The sequence below is a fragment of the Lonchura striata genome, chromosome 1, assembly GCF_046129695.1.
Source record: "Lonchura striata isolate bLonStr1 chromosome 1, bLonStr1.mat, whole genome shotgun sequence".
NCBI lineage: Eukaryota > Metazoa > Chordata > Aves > Passeriformes > Estrildidae > Lonchura > Lonchura striata.
Window position 1 is genome coordinate 44,597,259 of NC_134603.1, and position 19,015 is coordinate 44,616,273.

The 19,015-nt window shown below is 36.7% G+C and overlaps 1 long non-coding RNA gene across 1 annotated transcript in view; it reads right to left on the reverse strand.

Annotated features, from left to right (window-relative positions):
* Positions 1 to 6,170: 6,170 nt before the first annotated feature.
* Positions 6,171 to 19,015, reverse strand: part of LOC110468137 (uncharacterized) — an 87,081-nt gene continuing 74,236 nt past the window's right edge. Inside the window, exons 4-6 of the long non-coding RNA XR_002465032.3 lie at positions 9,623 to 9,708; positions 7,381 to 7,471; positions 6,171 to 6,255 (exon numbers count right to left, since the gene is read on the reverse strand). This is a non-coding gene — a long non-coding RNA (uncharacterized LOC110468137). The remainder of the gene's footprint in view (positions 6,256 to 7,380; positions 7,472 to 9,622; positions 9,709 to 19,015) is intronic.

Genomic DNA, 19,015 nt, shown 5'->3' on the forward strand with positions numbered 1-19,015 from the left:
ATGCCACATGCTGCCCAGAGAGCTTGTGGAGATATTCAAAAGCCATCTAGACACAGTTCTAGGCTCTAGGTGGTCCTTCTTGAGCAGGGTTGGTGGACCAGATAACCTCCAGAAGGTTTTTCCAACTTCAAGAACTCTGATTCTGGGATTCCTCCAGGATGAGGAGATTCAACTGGATCGGCTGCAGCAGCTACCTTATTTACCTAAGCCTCCTGCACCCTCAGGTCACCAGATTCCTCTGGAGGGCTGGAGCACTTTGTCTGCAGCCTGCCTAGTAACTGTTCTCTTCCTTTCTCTGAAGCACAGGACAGTGTGACTGACACCTTAATGACACAGAAAGGAATGAGACAAGTGGGGAGTGCTCCCATATTCCCACTAAGTTAAACATCCTTCTGAGAAGTGTTACATTCAATATTTTGGGATTGGGTCACACAGCAAATGCAGTTTCCTATTCATGAGATTTTACTGACTAGGTTATTGGTGAGTTACTTTAATATGTAAAAAAGAGAGGAAGACAGGAAAGTAGGAGGATTCCTCTTTATTGCCTCTAGTGCTGATACAAACTGAGAGGTTCCTCTTTAGAGTTTTGGGTGTGCTCTTGAATACTAGTAATTCAAGCACCTACTTTGGTGAGCCTCATTGAACTCACCTGTATTGAAACTGGGGCACTTGTGCAGAAAACATGTAGGGAATTAAAACATTAACTGCAGCTCATATGGAATTGGGGTTTCTTGATAAATTAGCTAATTTCACTGATGACTTTAGATTCATAGACCCTACCTATTTAAAATTTATTTAGATTCTTAAGCCTTCTTCTTTTTTGAATTGGAATCAATAATCACATATCCATATTTTTAAATTGTTACTTGCTTTTTTTATATATTTTTTAAATCATTCTTCAGCATTTATCTCCAGTCTGCTGCCTTGCAGTTAACAGCATCACTTTGGGACTGACTGAGTGAAATTTGGAATGTAGCTCAGATCACTAAGAAGGTACTATATCGGAGTGGTACTATATTTAGGTTTAATTTGGGTGGTTGGTGAAAGTAGATAGTTTAGACATCATCTGTTGTTGATGGTCATTTGCATTATTATTATGGTGTTCCATGTGACACCATAATGAAAGTCAAGAACATGCTGAAGAGATTAAGATTCTAAACATCAGATTTTGAGTACAGACATTTCCTGAAATAGGTATAGATCCCATTTCTCATTATCTTACCTTGTGTCTCTCTGATGTGGTTTTATGTAGGTCTGTTTCTAATGTAATTTAAACTGTTGGCATCTAGAAGATGCTTTTCTTTTAAAATCCCACCTGCTAGAGTATGCATTTTTCCAAGTAATTTTCTTCCCTCAGTGTAAGGCAGTGATTTGTTTATTAATTGGCTCTTCACCTATAAAAATAAAAAAGGTGATTACATGTATTTCACTGGCTGCTAGACACTGATTCTGTTGCCATACTGAAGATGTTTTAGAGAATTGGAACCTCGTCCAAGGGTAGGAGTTGCAAGTGATTTGTAGCAGAAGAGGGTGCAACAAAGGAAATACAACTGCTAAAGCAAGAGTAACCACACCCAAAGAACTGCATTGATAGTTATTTACTGTACCTTTCTCCTTCATTGAAAGTATTTCTGCTGCAACACCCATATGTCTTATTTTCCTCAAAAAGATCAAAGTGTCGAGGGGAGATGATCAGTTATATTGAAATTTTTCAGAAAGAAACCCTAGAAATGAAAATTAAGAGCAATAACCTTAATACAAAACTCAGCTCTGAAGATTTCATATTGGTATAGCAAACGACCAGTACTGAACACAGTAGTGAGGCCTTCATGTAACATAGAGGTTTGTCACTTGTATTAGTTTGATTATTAATTATCCTGTCACATGTGAGTTTATGCATATTCATCACTAATAACTAAATTAGTCACACTAAGTCTGATGTGATAACTTGCATATTTTGGGAGGCCAAGAGGCTTATTAACTGCAGCAAGCCCAGGTACCAAAAAAAAAAAAAATCCAAAAAAGCAGCCTGTGTTGGTTTGGCACAGCCAAACCAAGTGGTAATGAGGGGAGGGGAGGGCACAGGGATAACTTTTCTGAGAAGCAGATAGAAGCTTGCACCATGTCAAACAGAGCCAGTCCCTAATGGCTCTGAAGATGGACATAGCCAGTCTCTGATGGTTCTGAAGATGGACATGCTGCTGGAACAATTAGAGAGGTTGGTAACACCTCTGTGATGATATATTTAAGAAGAAAATCAAAACAGTGTGCACACAGATTTTTTTTCCAGGTGTGGCAAAGTGCTACTGCTGGGGGCCATCTTGGTGTGGCCCATGGCAAGTCTTGCCTGCCTGGCTGCCCCTAGCCAGGTGCACTGCAGGCAAAGAGGGCAGGGGCAGTGGTGGCAGCTCCCCTTTCCCAGAGCCCTGCATGAAGAGAAACATTAGATAGCGCCAGCACTGTGGCAGCCACCACTGCTGTGTGATGGTGGTGAGGCTGCCTGGCCAGCAGCAGAAAGTATCTAAATTAGTTCCCCAGTGTGGGACCTAGACAAGATCAACTTTTTGGCACTATGGGATCTTACAAGAATCTTTGAATTAGTGGAACTTCTTGGCAATACAAGCAGCAATTTTTCTTCTAGTCAGAGGAAGGGAGGCAACAACATGGGAAAATAACATGGTGACACCAAGGTCAGTGGAATAAAAGGGAGGGGTAGGAGGTGCTTCATGTGTAGAAGCTGAGATTCCTCTGCAGTCTGTGGTGAAGACTATGGTAAAACAAACTGTTCCCTTGTAATATATGAAGTTGACAGGGGATGAAGAGATCCACTCACAGTCTGTGGAAAAAGTGCTCACGCTGGAGCCGGTGGATGCTAGAGGAAGATGTGGTCTAGTGGGAAAACCTGAATAGAGAGAGATAGGGCCCTGGCTTCCTTCCAAAAATAGAGACGGCCCTTGATTCCAAATTAGAGCAGTCCACCTTTGAAGGACTGCACCCTGTGGATGCGTGACCCATGCAACAACAATTTTGTGAAGACTCTTTGCCCATGGGAGGCACCCCATGACACCACAGAAAAAAGATTCCTCTCCGTAGGCAAAGAGAAGAAGATCTTGAGTGGTGAACTGACCAAAACTCCCACCTCCTGTCTCCCTGAGCTGTTGGTGGGAAGAGAGGAGAGGCTGGGGAGGAAAAAGGTGTTTTTTAAGAGCTTATTTTGCTTCTCATTATCCTCCTCTGACTCTATTAATAATAAATTTACTTTATACCTCTAAATTTAAACCTGTTTTGCCCTTAGAATGTTTTTCTTGCAAGCCTTATCTCAACCTATTTGTTTATTTTTTTCTTTCACCTCTGCCCAGCTATAGCAGAAGAGAGTAACTGAATGACTCTCATGGATGCCTAGAATTTGGGCCACATATGCATAGAGGGTATATTATGTCTATCATGTTGAAAACCAATGAACAAATACAATTTGTAATTCCCTCAATACTCTGCTGTTTGGAAGTCCATAATGCTGGTAATATGAAAAGACATATAGAATAATTTATATTAGATTATTCAGCACCTATAATGTGAAGGAAAATTAAAAAATAAATACTTGAAGAGACAAAGCACACTTTGTAAAAACAGACCCTTGGTTCTGTGCAATTCTTTATTTCATTCCCTCCCACATAAAGAGGACGTAAGCTCAGATGTACAATGCACAGTAAGAACAACTGCTTGCCTAAAATGAGAGAAAAGAGGTGATGATCTTGGGTGGGATTAGGGGAAAAAACCCACAGAACTACTCTTTACTACACAAAGTAATAAGGCCAAACAAAGGAAAATTTCTCTAGCATCTGCACATGTGGAGAATGACTTTCAAAGATTTTCCATCCACATTTCAATCACTCCCTGTTGTCTCTTCTAACCTTGTTTTTTCACGATGAAGGAGCAAAAGCACAAGTACCTTGAGATTTACAAGTGCTTTCTGTCTAACCTCTTACTCCCACATGAAGACTAAGCTAACCAGCTCTGATGTTTTCTCTGTTTACTGTGAACTCTGCAGTGAGTTTATGAATCAAGACCTCACTGCAGAGGATTATGCCTAGAGCATAACCTCTCTCATGTTCAGATAAAGCAGTAACTCACACTGGGGTTGAAATTTAATGACATCGTGTTCCCTGCTGTGCTCTGTACAAAGAGTTACAGAAAAAAGACTTTGGTACACGTAAACTGTAATACATTTAACATGCAAATAATTTAATCAAATTATTTTTTAATATAGCAAAGAAAAATGAAGAAACACACTTTCACTGATCTTTTTTGCTGAGAGATTTGAAACTATTTAACCAATTTATTACATGAAAATGGTTCAGTTTATATTACCATATTATCTAAATGCCCTAATCTAAGTCAGAATGAAATGTGAAAACACACTATATTTTATAGTTCTAGACTCACTCCTAAAGGGCTTACAGTATAAACTGGCAACATAAACAAGGAATAAATAAAGACACATTCAAAAACTAATGTCAAAACAGCAATATTAGAAATTAGTGAGTTAGTGATACGTTTTCCTTCTACTCTAGGAGTAGCTGCCTTAAACACATTAAAAAAAGGAAATAAATCCTTTAACAATTCTTTTTCCATGCTTTTCAGAGGTTATACACTTTAACCAATAACAAAATGTTTGTTGTGGCACTATGGGTAATTGAAAATATATTTTATGTAAATGATTTCGGCTGAGGTTTCCTGTGCCCTTTAAAGTGAAGAGGAAACATCCTGAAATTTTCAGTCAAAATATAATTATCTTTTAAAGTCTGAAATTTGTAATGTTAATCAAATTATTGAAATCTTAGAGTTCCTTTTTTTAATGAATCCTATTTTTTTTAAGATGTAATGAGTCATTGCTACAATGTTTCATGAAGACACAGAGATATGCTGTGCTGCAGTTAATTTATCATTCTTATTTCACAGGGATTTTTTTTTCCTCTCAGAGAAATTTCTTAAGTGTCTCTTGAACTCCTTATAATGAAGTTGAAAAGACAGAAGCCTTATAAACAGAGATTTGTCAAATTAAGTCATATGAATTAATAGAGGTTGCTGTCTTTGAGTGAGTAATAGAAACTTGCATGATTTTTGTGTTAATGTGTGGGAGTGTGCCCTGAAAATTAATTTTTGCTGGTCATAATGCTTTAACTATGCAGTGGGAAGAGAATTTACCTTGCAATCAGTATCACTTTAGAAACCAGCTTGAAAAAAAGATATTTTAGCCACATATAGCATAATATAAAGATTCAAGGTAATAAAGATAAATCTGGAAGGAAATTATAGCAATTGTTCAAACATAAAAACATTTGAGAGCAAGCCCACTGCCTTAAAATATGAAGTTTCTCGGTATTAATTGTCATAAATGTTTTGGCTGTGTGGTTTGTCATTGATGGGAGGGCAAAGCAGCGGTGTGTCTATTATGCTCTTATGTTGTAGCTAAGTGTATAATATAAAAAGAAGAAAGCTTAATGATCTGAAAAAAGAATTTTCATGACCAAAAAATGCTGTCATAATTCTATATTGAGGCTGGTAAAGAAATTCACAAGTCCTCTTGTCACAAGGTAGGGCATTCATAGTAATCAAAGATTAAACTTTTTTTCTTAGGTTCATTTTCTATTATGGGAGAACAGAGATATTTACCTCCTGGGGGCTGATGCTGAACATCTACTGTGGGTGTGCATGCTGAAATGCTTCTAAAACACATCCCTTTCATACAGTGGCATGTCTTTATACAGATTAACTTTTTAGGGATTTTTGAAAAAGTAATCTGAGTTACACAGCACACACGCTGTCTCCCTCACCACATCTGTTTTGTAGATTTGGTAAATTATTGCACTAAATCTATTCAGTGTAGGTAGTGGTGGGAAATCAACATTATGAAAGTGGATTCTTGATGCTACCTCACTATTCCTTTGTGCTAATTGCATGGGAGGATTGAGAGGAGGGAAGGGAGGAATGGAGAAATGAGAGGTGGGAAGGGAGGCAATGACAGGGAATAGGAGGTAGGGAGGGAGGGAGGGAGGGAGGGAGGAAGGGAGGGAGGGAGGGAGGGAGGGAGGGAGGGAGGAAGGAAGGAAGGAAGGAAGGAAGGAAGGAAGGAAGGAAGGAAGGAAGGAAGGAAGGAAGGAAGGAAGGAAGGAAGGAAGGAAAGGAAGGCATTCTCACAGCATGTCTGCACTTCCCCTGGAGGATTCTCCCTTGGCACTTCAACATGGATCTGGGCTGGAAAGCAGAGAAAAAACACAGGATTTCCATAAGCAATCCCATAGTTCCTAAACTATAGGTAGTGACTGAGGCACACAGCTATGCACGTACATAACAATATACAATATATACAATATACGAGATATATTCATGAATGGCAGCAAAGCACATTTAAAAATACCAGATAAAATTGTTTTGACCTTCTCTTTATCCTCTGAACATGCAACTTCACCTCATATTGTAGCATTTCAGTAAATAACATCCTCTAGTTCTTACACTAATATACTTTTTTTCCTTTTAAATAGTGATTTTAATTAATTCATCCTTTCTGACATTTGCATTTGTCTTTAAATGCCACTAGATAACAGGGTTTTAATCATTCCAAATAGCTTTTTAATTATAGACCTAATTACTTTAGCAGAAGGTTAAGCTGCACAAACAGGAATAAAACTGTTTGCTTGTGCTCTGTGTTAAGAATGATGTAGTGTTTTCTCATTAGGTATTCTGTAAACTTACTTGGTCAGTTTTATGTGACATTTGAAGAAAAAATGGTCCCAAAATGTGTATCAGAAGGCTGGAATTAGATTCTAGGACAGCTTCATACCCAGCTGTGTGGAACAACCATTGATATTTTAATTAATTATGAAATCAAAGTTAAGCATTCTTTTCCAGTGCCATGGTCACTTTGGGCTGACATATTTGGAAATGTAAATGTGCAGGGTAACATAATATTACAGAATCACAGACTCTTAGAACTCATAGGGTTGGAAGGAACCTCTGAATATCACTCAGTCCAACCCCCTACCAATGCAGGGTCACCTAGAGCAGGTGACACAGGAATGCTTCCAGGTGGGTTTTGAATGTCTGTAGTGAGGGAGCTCCCACAGCTTCTCTGGTCAGCCTGTTCCAGTTCTCACCTCAATGGAAAGAGGCTCTAAGGTGACATTTCTTGTGCTGGATAAAAGTTTCTTCTCTGCAAACAATTCTTCATATATATTTTTTTTTTTAACTCAGAATATATTTTGCCAGTAATGGGTCCCCCTGATGGGTCAATGGAAAATAATTTATTACTTTTTAGAGTTCTATGCATCTACTGGAGGGTATCCAGTTTGTGAGAGTAAAACCAAGAGTTAATTTACACACCACTTTTTTGTATTCTTCTTCGCTTGTAGTTCATCCTTTCTGGGAAATGAAGGTCTGAAAAAGATCTGTGTGGGCAGGAGCTCTTCCATTCCTGTTTAAAAACATGCCAGGTATATTTATATTCTATGGTGTTTCTATAACATCAGAATAGATGTCTAATTGCATAGCTTAATTTGTGCATCAGTGGCTATATACAGTATTCTTGAAAAATCATCATACTATACTGAGCTCAGAAAATAAAAAAGTATAAATTTTACTGTTTCTCTAGTCCTTATGGGCTAATTAGAACTGAAAAGCCAAAATTTATTCTTCACCTATGGACCTGACTCCCATTTGATGTCTCTATTTCACTATGGTTAAATAATCTCAAGATAATAACATATATATACTCTGTCAGAGTTTATTACACCCCTTTGCCCACTAATGATTTAATCCTGTTAATATTTATATTGAATCTATACTTTTCCAATTTTCTTGGATTTATTATATTCCAAGGAAGGTTACTATTAAGTTGTGCTATTATTAAATTGCTTTAGATAAAGTAAACTTGTTTCAAAAGAGCTAAAAATAAAATTAACCCTAGGCACAAAGTTTAGGGTAAGAAGGATTTAAAGGCTTTAGCAAACAATCATAAAATCACAGAATCCTTTTGACTGGAAAAGAACTGTAAGATCATCAAGTCCAACCATGAACCAAGGACTGCCAACTCCACCACTAAACTGTTTTCTGAGACACCACACCTATACATCTTTTATGTACTTTTTGGTATGGTGACTCCACCACTTCCCTGGACCGATTATTCCACTTTCTGACCACCCTGTAGTGAAGAAATTTAAATATTTTTTTGCAACTGGAGGCAAATTTCTCTTGTCTAATCGTTTGTTATTTAAGAGAAAGGACTTACCCTAGCCTGGCTAAACCCTCCTTTCAGGTAGGTTTAGAGAGTGATAAGTTGTCCCCTAAGCTTTCTTTTCTTCAGGCTAAAGATCTCCAGCTCCCTCAGCCACTCCTCAAGAAACTTTTGCTCCAGACCCTCCACAAGGTTCATTATCCTTCTCTGGACACATTCCAGTGCCTCAATGTCTTTCTTGTAGGGGACCCTGATCTCATTCATGACACCTTATCTTAGGACCTGATAAGATGCCTTCCAGAGACTTGAGGGAATTATCAGATTCAGTTGCTAAGCAACTCTCCATCATATTTGAAAAGTCATGCCAATCAGGTAAAGTCCCCATTTACTAGAGAAAATGTTAATAAAGAAAACCCTGGAAATTATCCACCAGTCAACCTCTCTTCCATACCTGCTAAGATCATGGGAACAGATCCTCATAAATGATATGTCAAAACATCTGGAAGACAAGGAAGTTTTAAGAGACAGAAAACATGGCTTCACTGGGGGCAGGTCCACCTGCCTCATCTATTTGCATTCTACAGTGAAGTGACTCTACCAGTAGAGAAGGGAAGAGCTATGGATATTATCTGCCTGGACTCCTGCAAGGTCTTTGATACAGTCCTTGCTACTAAATTGATGAGAAGTGGGTTTGGTGAATGCACTGTTAGATGGATAAGGAATTGGCTGGATGTCCTGGTCCAAAATGTTGCAATCATATAATGTCTAAATGGAAACCAGTAACTCATGGTGGCTCATAAGGATCTGCAGTGGCACAAATATTGTTCAGTATTTTAATTAGTGACATATTATGACTGAGTGGAATGGCAGCAAGTCTGCATAAAACCTGTTGATTCTTTTGAAGGGATGTCATCCAGAGGGACTGTGACAGGCCAGAGGAGTGTGTTCATGTGAACTTCATTCAATAAGGCTAAATAGAACAAGGTCCTGCACCTGGTTTGGGGAAGTCCTCAGTATCAGATAACTCAGAGAAGTTGTGGATTCCTTATCATTGGAAGTGTCCCAATGGCAGGAAAGCTGGAACTAGATGGCTTTAGAGGCCGCTTTCATTCTATGATTCTCTTAAAGTGTGTTTTCTGTGGAATTCTTCCAGGCAGATCCTTGAGCAGTCTGTTCTTCTGAAATTCAGAGTTATTATCCTGCTTTTTCTTCTTGTGATTTTTCTGAACTTCAACCCAGTGCCATTGCCAATGGTAGCCAAGGGTGACAAGAAGGTTTCACATTCCTGACCAGTTCTTCCCTGCTTATAAGTATGAAGCCATATCTGAATTTTCAACATGTCAACTGACTTTTCAGTTTGAGAATTCTCAGATTCTCTAAATGGTCATTTACCTCTATTCAGTTTCCATTCTTCCAGCTGTCAGTAGAATCTTGCAAAGACAAAACCATGGGTATAGTGGTAGCTTCATAACATCTTCCTACAACAGAAAGAGGGGACCATCAAATATTTTTAGAGTATTAACGTTATCTTTCTTACTTCCTTTTCTTTGAATGATCCTGGTTTCAGCTCCTGTGAAAGCCGAGATCTGTAAGATGCATGAGGTCAAAGAAGTAAGTTCTCCTAAAGCTGCTGATGGAATGGACTCATTTATGCTTAAAAAATATACAGCTTTTTTAATTTCAAATATTAGACTTTATGACAAGATTCTGAACTCACAAAGGTTGTCACTTTCTTGAGTGTAGAACTATGAACATAATTTCTTATGATTATGCAATTCTATTTTTCTTCTAAATGAACCTTAAATAGCACTTTACAAAATATAATTTTAAACTGGCAGTTCTTAATGCATTTATAATATATTTATTGCTGCATTTCTCTCTGGGCTGTTAAGTTATAAAAATATGGGTAGGCCAGATGCAATAAAAACAACTTGTTTTTTTTGCTGAGTCTCCACGCTAAAAACATGAGATTAGTTGTTTGTATCTCTCTGGCTTTGCCCTTATTGCTCTCACTCAAGGTTAATTTGGTAACCAATAACTGAAGTCTCATTAATGCAAGATCAGGCTCTCCTTTGCTATCCAATGCTTATAATTTCCTTTTGTGTACTTACACCATTATGCTCAGGCTGTTCAGCAAAAGATGAAGTAAAATGTCTCAGAGCTATTCTGATGACTCAGAAACAAAAAATAAGAGATGGCCATAAGATTAGTGCATACCATTCCATACTTAGAAGTTCCTGTCTTCCATTTTGTTGCCAAAAGAAGACTGACTAATTATTCAAAGGAACGTGAGCCAGAAATTGTTTTATAGCAGCATGAGGTAGATATCAAGCCAAAAATTCATGTAGTGTTGGATAGAAAGAGTGACTAAAAAAGAAATGATGAGTCCAGAATAGTGAGCAATATGGTTTTATTGTCTTATTATCTCTCTTGGATAGTTACAGCTCAATAATTTTTCTTCTTGATGAAGTTATTTGCACACAGACATTGCCATTTGAGATGCATTAGATGTAGTTGAAATCCATCTCCAGCTGGCATTCCAGAGAGTAATGGGTCAAATGTGCCAGTATGTCTGAGAGGCACACCTCTCAGGCACCCCAAATCATATAAAGTAGCTCTGGATGCCAAAGTGCAGTCAAATGACAAGTCTTTGGTCAGGAAAGGTAGGGGGACTCTAGAGTTATTTAACTGGCCCCATAGTGGTGTTCTCTTTGAGTTGAGCAGCTCTTAAACAGCCACAGACACCACTGGCTATCAGCTCATTCATGGCTGAAGTCCAACCATACTGGGAGGCAAGGTTGGGTGCTCCTCAGCATCTGAAGTCATCCTGGAGATCTAAGTGAAGCCAGCTTACCTCTTTCTCTCATTTTCACTCATGGAATGGGATTCAGAGGCCTAAGACCTGGGCATCGTGTCATCTTTTTGATGCTGGGACAGTACTGCATTTTTTTCAGCTCCTGCCACAGACGTGTAGTCATAGATCATACCTGATGCCTAACCACATTAATCTGTTAATCTGAAGTTGAATACTACAAAAACCTGTTCATTAAAAAATCTGGTTTAGCAATTTTATTTATGCAGATGAATTAAATGAATACCAGTGATTTCACTCTAAAATTCTGTTCATTATACTAAACTACATATTGCATTAAAAGGAATGAAGCTCAGCTTCAGTCTAATATTCCTAAATAAGCTAAAATTTCTTGAGTGTTCTTGACCTCATTTTATGAACATAAAAGAAAATAATAAAGAGTTTTAATTGTAGACAAAAAATTCCTGGTCACAATGAAAGATATCATGTAGGCACTAAGTAACGCACTTTGAGATGTCTTTATTTTGTATTCAGGTATAAATGAAAACACAATAATATTGTCCAAAGATTTTTTTTTTCCCACCGGTGGCAGCTAAAAATCAACAGCAGCAACAGCAATTATTTCTTCCTATGAAAAATTCTGTGGTTATGAACTACTCCTTGCTTGTCATATTTTAAGTTGTGATCATCCCCATGAATTCATAATATAAAGAACATTGATTATGCAGCATGCTCATCTTAATTTGTGCTCATTTGGATTTCAGTTATAAAAAATAAAAGGGGTAAAGGTGAGTGAAATGTAAGCCTATCTCACTGGGGCATTGTGGCACTGGGAACATTGGTATTTTACACAAATTGCAAGTAACTTTTATTCATTGCAACATAGCTATTTCTATTTCTGTTAATGCTCCCTTATCTCTCCACTTCTTTAAATGTAAATGTCATTGATATTACAAGGCTTGATATCATCATTCTTCAAACATTGGGAACACAGCCTTAAAATTATAATTGACTTGCATGTTGCTGACACAGTAAAATGTTGCCTAGTCTGCCCTGAATTATGCTAAATCATTGAACTTCAATCCCATGGCAGACAAAGTCTACATTAAAAAAACTCAACCCGACAAAAATTAACTGTTCTGTGCAGAAAAATTCAAAGGTTTTCCTCATATCTTTTATGAGAATTAATAACCTTCCTGGCATTATTCTTTCTTTGGATGATATTCCCTTCAAATTAACGTCACTTAGAGTATGGAAACCCCAGAATCCTTCTAGAATTTTCTAGCAATGACTCAGAATATCTACGAACGTGTGTAAAGGGGATGAAGGCCAAACAGGTAATACTTTCTAAGAGTACCCTACCAAAATGTTTCTAAGAATATCTTTGAAGATGATTACAGCTTTTGAGAGTAAAATCAGCAAATCTATGTAAAGTAAGTCCACTCCAGGCTTGGTTGTTGTGTGTCTGAACTTCTGGGTCACAGATCATGAGTTTTGGTGGGAAAATTCTGGCTAAAATGTCAGAAGCAAAAGCAAATTCTAGTAGAAAAAAGTTTATCTGAAACAAATGGCAAAGGTTGCCATGAAATCGATAGGGTGGACAAAGAGTTTCTTTAGCTTTATTTACTAATAGATAAGTTCATTTTCTGTCTATCACTCACAATATATTTAAATTGGACAGAAAATACAGGAAAAATTACATATCAGAGTTCAGGAGATAAGTGCAATGTGCTTAACTGACAGAGTCAATATAAAGAAGGGCTCTAGTTTAGGGGACAGACACATCATGTCTAATTATGTTAAAAGTCAGTCACAATTTAACTGGGGACAAAATATCCCATCATAGCAGTAAAATGATATTTTCAAAGTGAATTTTATTTTTGCAACTGCCATTTATTCTTGGATCTCGTGCCTCCTGTCCCAGAGAGTGGGATGAGTGGGAGAACAGGAATAATGCACCTGTTCTATTCAGAAATGAGGGGAAATAAATATTACTAGCAAAAACTGTCTCCTTCTCCTCTGATTTCTTTTAGCATTCCACAGCATCAAGGACAGGAAGCCTCAATGCTGGTTTGTAGCTTATCAACAGCAGTTGACCAGCCTTTCCTAAATGCTTTCCCATCCCACACAGATTTGACAGAAACAACTTGAGAGGTATTGGATAGTATTAAAGACATGGGATTGGTTTTACAAGAAAAGGCAGAGGAAATTGGTTCTGATGGACTTTTTGAGATGAAGGGAATTTAGGCTATTCACAGAGGTATGGGAAAAGAGCTCTGTGGAGCACAGACTTGAGGGGCTATGACCGTGGTTCCATTCTCCAGGTAAGTTTTGAAAGCAGAGAATCAAACAAAGAAATAGCTGGAGTCAAATATCTGATGTTTGGCACATGAGGACCCAATTTAACATCTACTATATTTGAAATCATTGTATTGCTTTAATTTTCAAAAAATACATCCTCTAGATTTCCTGGAATCAATCTGTTCCTTGACAGCATGGAGCATCATTATAAAAGATCTCTGCTTACACAATTGATGCTGTCATGGCAGAGAGAAAACATGAAATTAGCCAAGATAAGTACTGTAGCTGGAGTCAGTAATCCAAACAGGCAAAGTTAATTTGTTATCTGGTGCTGGGAGGTCATATGAGCACCTTGTTTCCGGAACAGACTAATGCATATGACATATTTCTACAGTTAATACTATGCCACTGTTTTGCTTCCCAGTGAATTGAAGTGACATTGCGTATGTTCAAAAGTAAAAGGTTGCTTATATAATTCTAAGAAATGAACAAATTATATTCTGTTGTTTTAAAGTGAAAACATTGCTTCCACTTAGCAAAACATGCAATTTCAATTTCACCATGTTCCACCAGGAAATCAAGCTGTTGGCAGATTTCCCATTTCCCTTCAAGAACATCTCAGGATAAACCAGCTAACAGATTAAACTGGTGGAGAAAAGACAAAAAAAATGTGGTAAGTGCAAGGCATTGTAATGTTGAGCAGATCTAATAGCTACAAGGTAAGAATTTATAATGATAATTAATGCATAACTGAGCAAAGAATGTCACCAGAGAAAAGAAGTTTTCCTACTGACGCATTTTTGTACACAAGATTAAATGAAATTATAGGTCTATTTCACAAAGTTTCTTTGTGGAATTAATTTTTTCTTTTTTTCACTGAAGTTCTGAGCATGGAAATTTTCCAGAATAATGTGTTTTTTTCAGATAGGTTCTTCTATCTTTATAGATACAGAATATTTGGCTTGCTCTATGTTCTCAGGTGTGAGCATAGAATTTCTTAAAATGGGGTGTTTTTTACCAGAAGCTATTATTTTCTTTGCAGTAAAGTTTCAATGAGTAATCTTTTTAGACCTGTCATAAGTAGTCCCTAAGGATTGTTTGGCTTTCAAAGACATAGAATTCCTTGGTTTAGTTGTCTGAATCTTGTTATAATGGGGCAAAAGCGTGGACATTTTGTAATTTCTATATAATCTTGATAGGTTCTTACAGTACTGTTAAAAGCAGCCAGCAAACTTTTGAGGTGGATAACTGTATAACTGTCACATTTTCTATTTTGCATTGACTTATATTATTTATTGACTTTTTTTTAATATAAAAAAGAAGCAAATAGCAAAAGCTTTTAAAAATATATAAATCATATAATCTGTGCTTGCAACAATGTAAAAAATGTTTAATTATCTAAAATAATTAAACTGATTAGAGGCAAGACAAGATTTTTGTTTAATTTAGAAAGTATAAATTCAGAGAGACACTAATGACTTTGCGACAAATATAAATCATCTTTGAAGGGAAACAACTCTGAATTTGGCCCATAGACCTTTTCATAGCCCTCAATTGAGAAATGACAGCAGCTGATATGTTGACTGATTATTTAATGTCTTTTGAAAACCAAATGTTGTAGTGTTTACTAAAAAATAGAGGGAATTGCATATCTGCTAGATGTACATGAATAATTCATAACAAATAATTTATTCAGTGATTTCACCTCTTCCTCAAATTGAGTAGATTGCAATTTTCTTTAATATACATTCATTAATTGAACAGCTTCAGTGAATAATTCTGTCATTCAACAGGCATATGACACAGAGTATTCAGAAAAAAATTTCAGCTTGGTTTTAACCCAGAAAAATAGATTTTTTTTTTCTAATATGATATATTCTGATTAAAAATATTTATATGAACATTTACTATTGAAATGGCAACTGAACAAAATAATTTCTAACACTAGCCACCAACTTTCCTGCAAGTTCTTTTCTTCTGTGAACCTGATTGTACTTGCTACTACTTCTATAATAATAGTTGTTCTGAATATTAATTACATTTCTCTTTTTCATGTATGTTTTTCATAGTGAATTCAAGCTTCTGGATACTGAAATAAGAATTTAATCTTCTGGAAGACAAAAGATTAAAATTATAATGCAACAATGCTTTTGTAAAACTTTGATTATTTAGTTGGCGGTTTTCTTTCAGCAGAGGCACAACTGATTTATATTTTTCTTATCTAGCTCCACGTCTCTGTTGTCTTTTAGGACACAGTATTTATTTGTTCAGGCCAATTTCATTTTCACCTCCACATTCTACCTGTTACAGATTATCACATAAATCTTAATATATGGTTTTAGTGGAATTGGTCAGAATTGTGTTTTTTTCGTCACATTTTCCTTATGCCTACCTAATTGCTGGTGCTTGAAGCAAGCATCTTATGATCTATGTACCAAGATTTCATCCTTCACTATCTGTGGGCTTTTCCAAAAGTGCTAAAACTGAAAGAAAATATATGGTCTTGGTATTTGTCACTTGATAATTTCCAGGGGACAAAAAATAGAATATGATTTCATTTTTCTGCTGAATATGTCTTGTGTTAGGGATTGCTTTTAATCCAAAGCCATTAGGCAGTCCAAATAGATTAGACATCCACTAGAAATCTGAGCTTTCTACTTAAAAACAGCTCCTATAAAAGCTAAATGAATTGATTTTTTTGTTCCCCAGATTGGTTGCTGAGATGAACCCTAATATCTGTTCAAAATGAATTTAATTTATTTTCTAGTTTTTAAGTACTGGGAAAAGAAATAAAACAAAACAAAACCAAGAAATACACTACACTGTGTTGTGTCAAACTGCAATTTCATTCTGTAGGAAGTGTTTCATTTTCAAATGAAAAAGAAATCAATGAAGAACAAACTTGATAAACACAGCAAGTGAGGGCCATCCTTTAAGAAGTGCTTGGACATCTCTCAACAGAATGAAAAAAGACCTTGTGTACCTTCTTTCAAGTAGGCCAAGAAAGTATGACATATGAAAATGGCAATCTATGTAGCCACTAAGAATTCCGACATGGAAACTAACATGGAAACATCAATCTTTTCCACTACACATGATTTGTTGGATTACATACTTAGTAATTTTAGCAAATCTTCTAAATGGTCAATATTTATGCTTCCCAGTGGCCCCTGAATTTTGATTTGCCTGTCCAGAGGTATTGGAGGAGACCACAGGTGCTTTGCTGCCTATACATCCTGGTTTTATTTAAATTTAAATTGGGTTTTGAGAAGATTTTTCTGACATAGATTTGTTTGCAATATGCAGGGGAATGGTTTTCCAGTTCCCCAACAGGAACACATGCTCTGAGTTGGGTAAGGAGACTCTATGGTCAAGTTTATAGAAAAAAAACTTCTAATAAAGTGAACATCTGTGCTCTTGACTCTACTGCAGTGACATTTAAAGAGTCACAAAAATGGAAATATATGTGAGGGATGTACATGGATGGATATGATGGACATGTTAATGTGTACCCATATTTCCTGCAACCTTTGATATGATGTTGCAGCTACACTTCTTGTGAGGAAAAAAAGTTCACCATATCTTTGGTGAAAATTATAACATCACAATTCACAGTGACAGCAGAAAGGCCAAAGGAAGTTGATAGCTCAGAGACTGATGCAGCCTCAAGTACACAGCTCCTTCACACAGGAATATTAGCGGTGCAGTAGAGCTCCAAATCTTTTATGAGTATCTGGGAAATAGTCATCAAGGTACTTTGAGGCAGAAGCAAATCCTTTTCCTTCTGCACTTCTCTCCCTCTGTAAATGTTTAGAGTCCTTAATTTTGAAATACATAACAACAGTTGGACTTCATGACCTTAAAGGTCTTTTCTAACCTAAATGATTTTATAATTCTATAATCACAATAAAAATCTACTACCATTGATGGGACTAAAGCCATTAACTCACCCTTGTTTTACATTGTTTTGTGGAATTCACTGAGTGCAGCTCTAATATTCATTAGCAAAACTACAGCAGGTAGCCTAGAGGACTTATGTACTGCAAGTTTCTCCTGGATTTCACTGATTTTCATCTACACAGCAGACACATTTGAGTAGAAAGCAGGATATCTATTATTAAGCAAGAAGAAGATGTTCTCTCTACCCTTCTAGAGTTTTCTCTCTTCCTTCTAAAAAGAGGAAGAGACCACATTAATCCTCTTGGACTAAAATTAAAAATGTGATATCTGATATGCATCAACCACTGTATTAAACTCAGAATTAACCCTGGGATGTAACAAGAAACTATAATAAAGTAAATATTTTTATACTTACTTCACTATTTTCAGAACAAGGTGTAAAAGAAAAACGGAGCACAAAATAAAGGAGGACTTACATCACAGAAGTGCAAAGGCTTTCAAGTTTGGCCTTCTCTGGGCCAGTGGACAGCCAAAGAGACCAGGATCGACCAGTTCAAACCTGTCCTTGAATCCTGGAAGTTACAACCCAGAGAAACTGAGTAGGAACAGATAATTTTTTTTTCCTTTTCCTTTTTGTACTATAAGGCCTACTCCTTGCAGAGGAACACACACCGTAGCCTGCCAAGGCATCAGCTTTCCCATCATTAGGGAAAATCATATAATAGGGTGCCATATTTCCATTGCATATCCACAAATTATTAGTAATCATAATAAAAAACCCTTATAGGCTAAAAGTGTATCAGCCTGTGAAGTTTTAATCCCAAAAATTTATGTGATTTGCTGTCACCTAGATATAGCCATCAAGATCCTAACCATTATTTTTCAGTTCATCTTAGGTGTTTACAGAGCACAGAAGTGCCCTCTTAACCTCTCTATGTGACTGAGAAGGTAGTTTTATCATCAGCATTGGAAAAACATATTTCTATTGGTAGTTTCATGTTTTAGGAGAAGGCTTCATTTCATATGTGAACATCTTCTGTAAGAGTATACTGCTCACTTAAATGTTTTAAAATTAATTTATTGTCCTTGCAACATGATATAAAATAAAAGAGTAAAAAAAAAAAAATCAGGAAGAATTTTTTATGACCAGGATACATTTATTGCATGTCATGAGTCTGGAAGTGGGCTTGTAGTATTTTCAAATGTTAAGCTTCTGTGAAATGAAAAATTGATTAAAAAAAAGAAATTGCATTTTGAATTCTGAGCTCATGCAGATGCTTGTGAGTTTTTTGCTTAATCTCTTGTTTAGTTATCAAAACCATAATTTGATGTGGTTAATGTAAACCAAATGTATTTCTGAAATAAAAGAGGAAGAAAGGTTTGTGACTGACAGAAGAAGGATGAGGCAGCAGTAGGGGAACATCTGCTTCCTCTGAGTATTTTTCTTTTATGATTTTTGCCTTAAGTTGTCTCTTTCTATTTCATCGTTTGGTATGGGTTGTCACAAAAGCTTTATGTAACCAAAATTTGCACTGTATGTATGCCCTCTCTTCATGCACAACCATGGCACCAAGGGTGACACCTCACTGCTTCTTGGCTCTGAAGAGAGACCTCTGTCTTCCAAAAGTCTCTGGACATCAGTGGGGTATGCCCACGTGCCTTCAACCTCTACTGGGTAAATTATTTTAGGAAGGGATAACTTCTTCTTTGTGGCTGAGCAGAAAGGACAAAGGATGCCCTTGTTTATGCTATGAGTGTCAGTTATAAAAAAG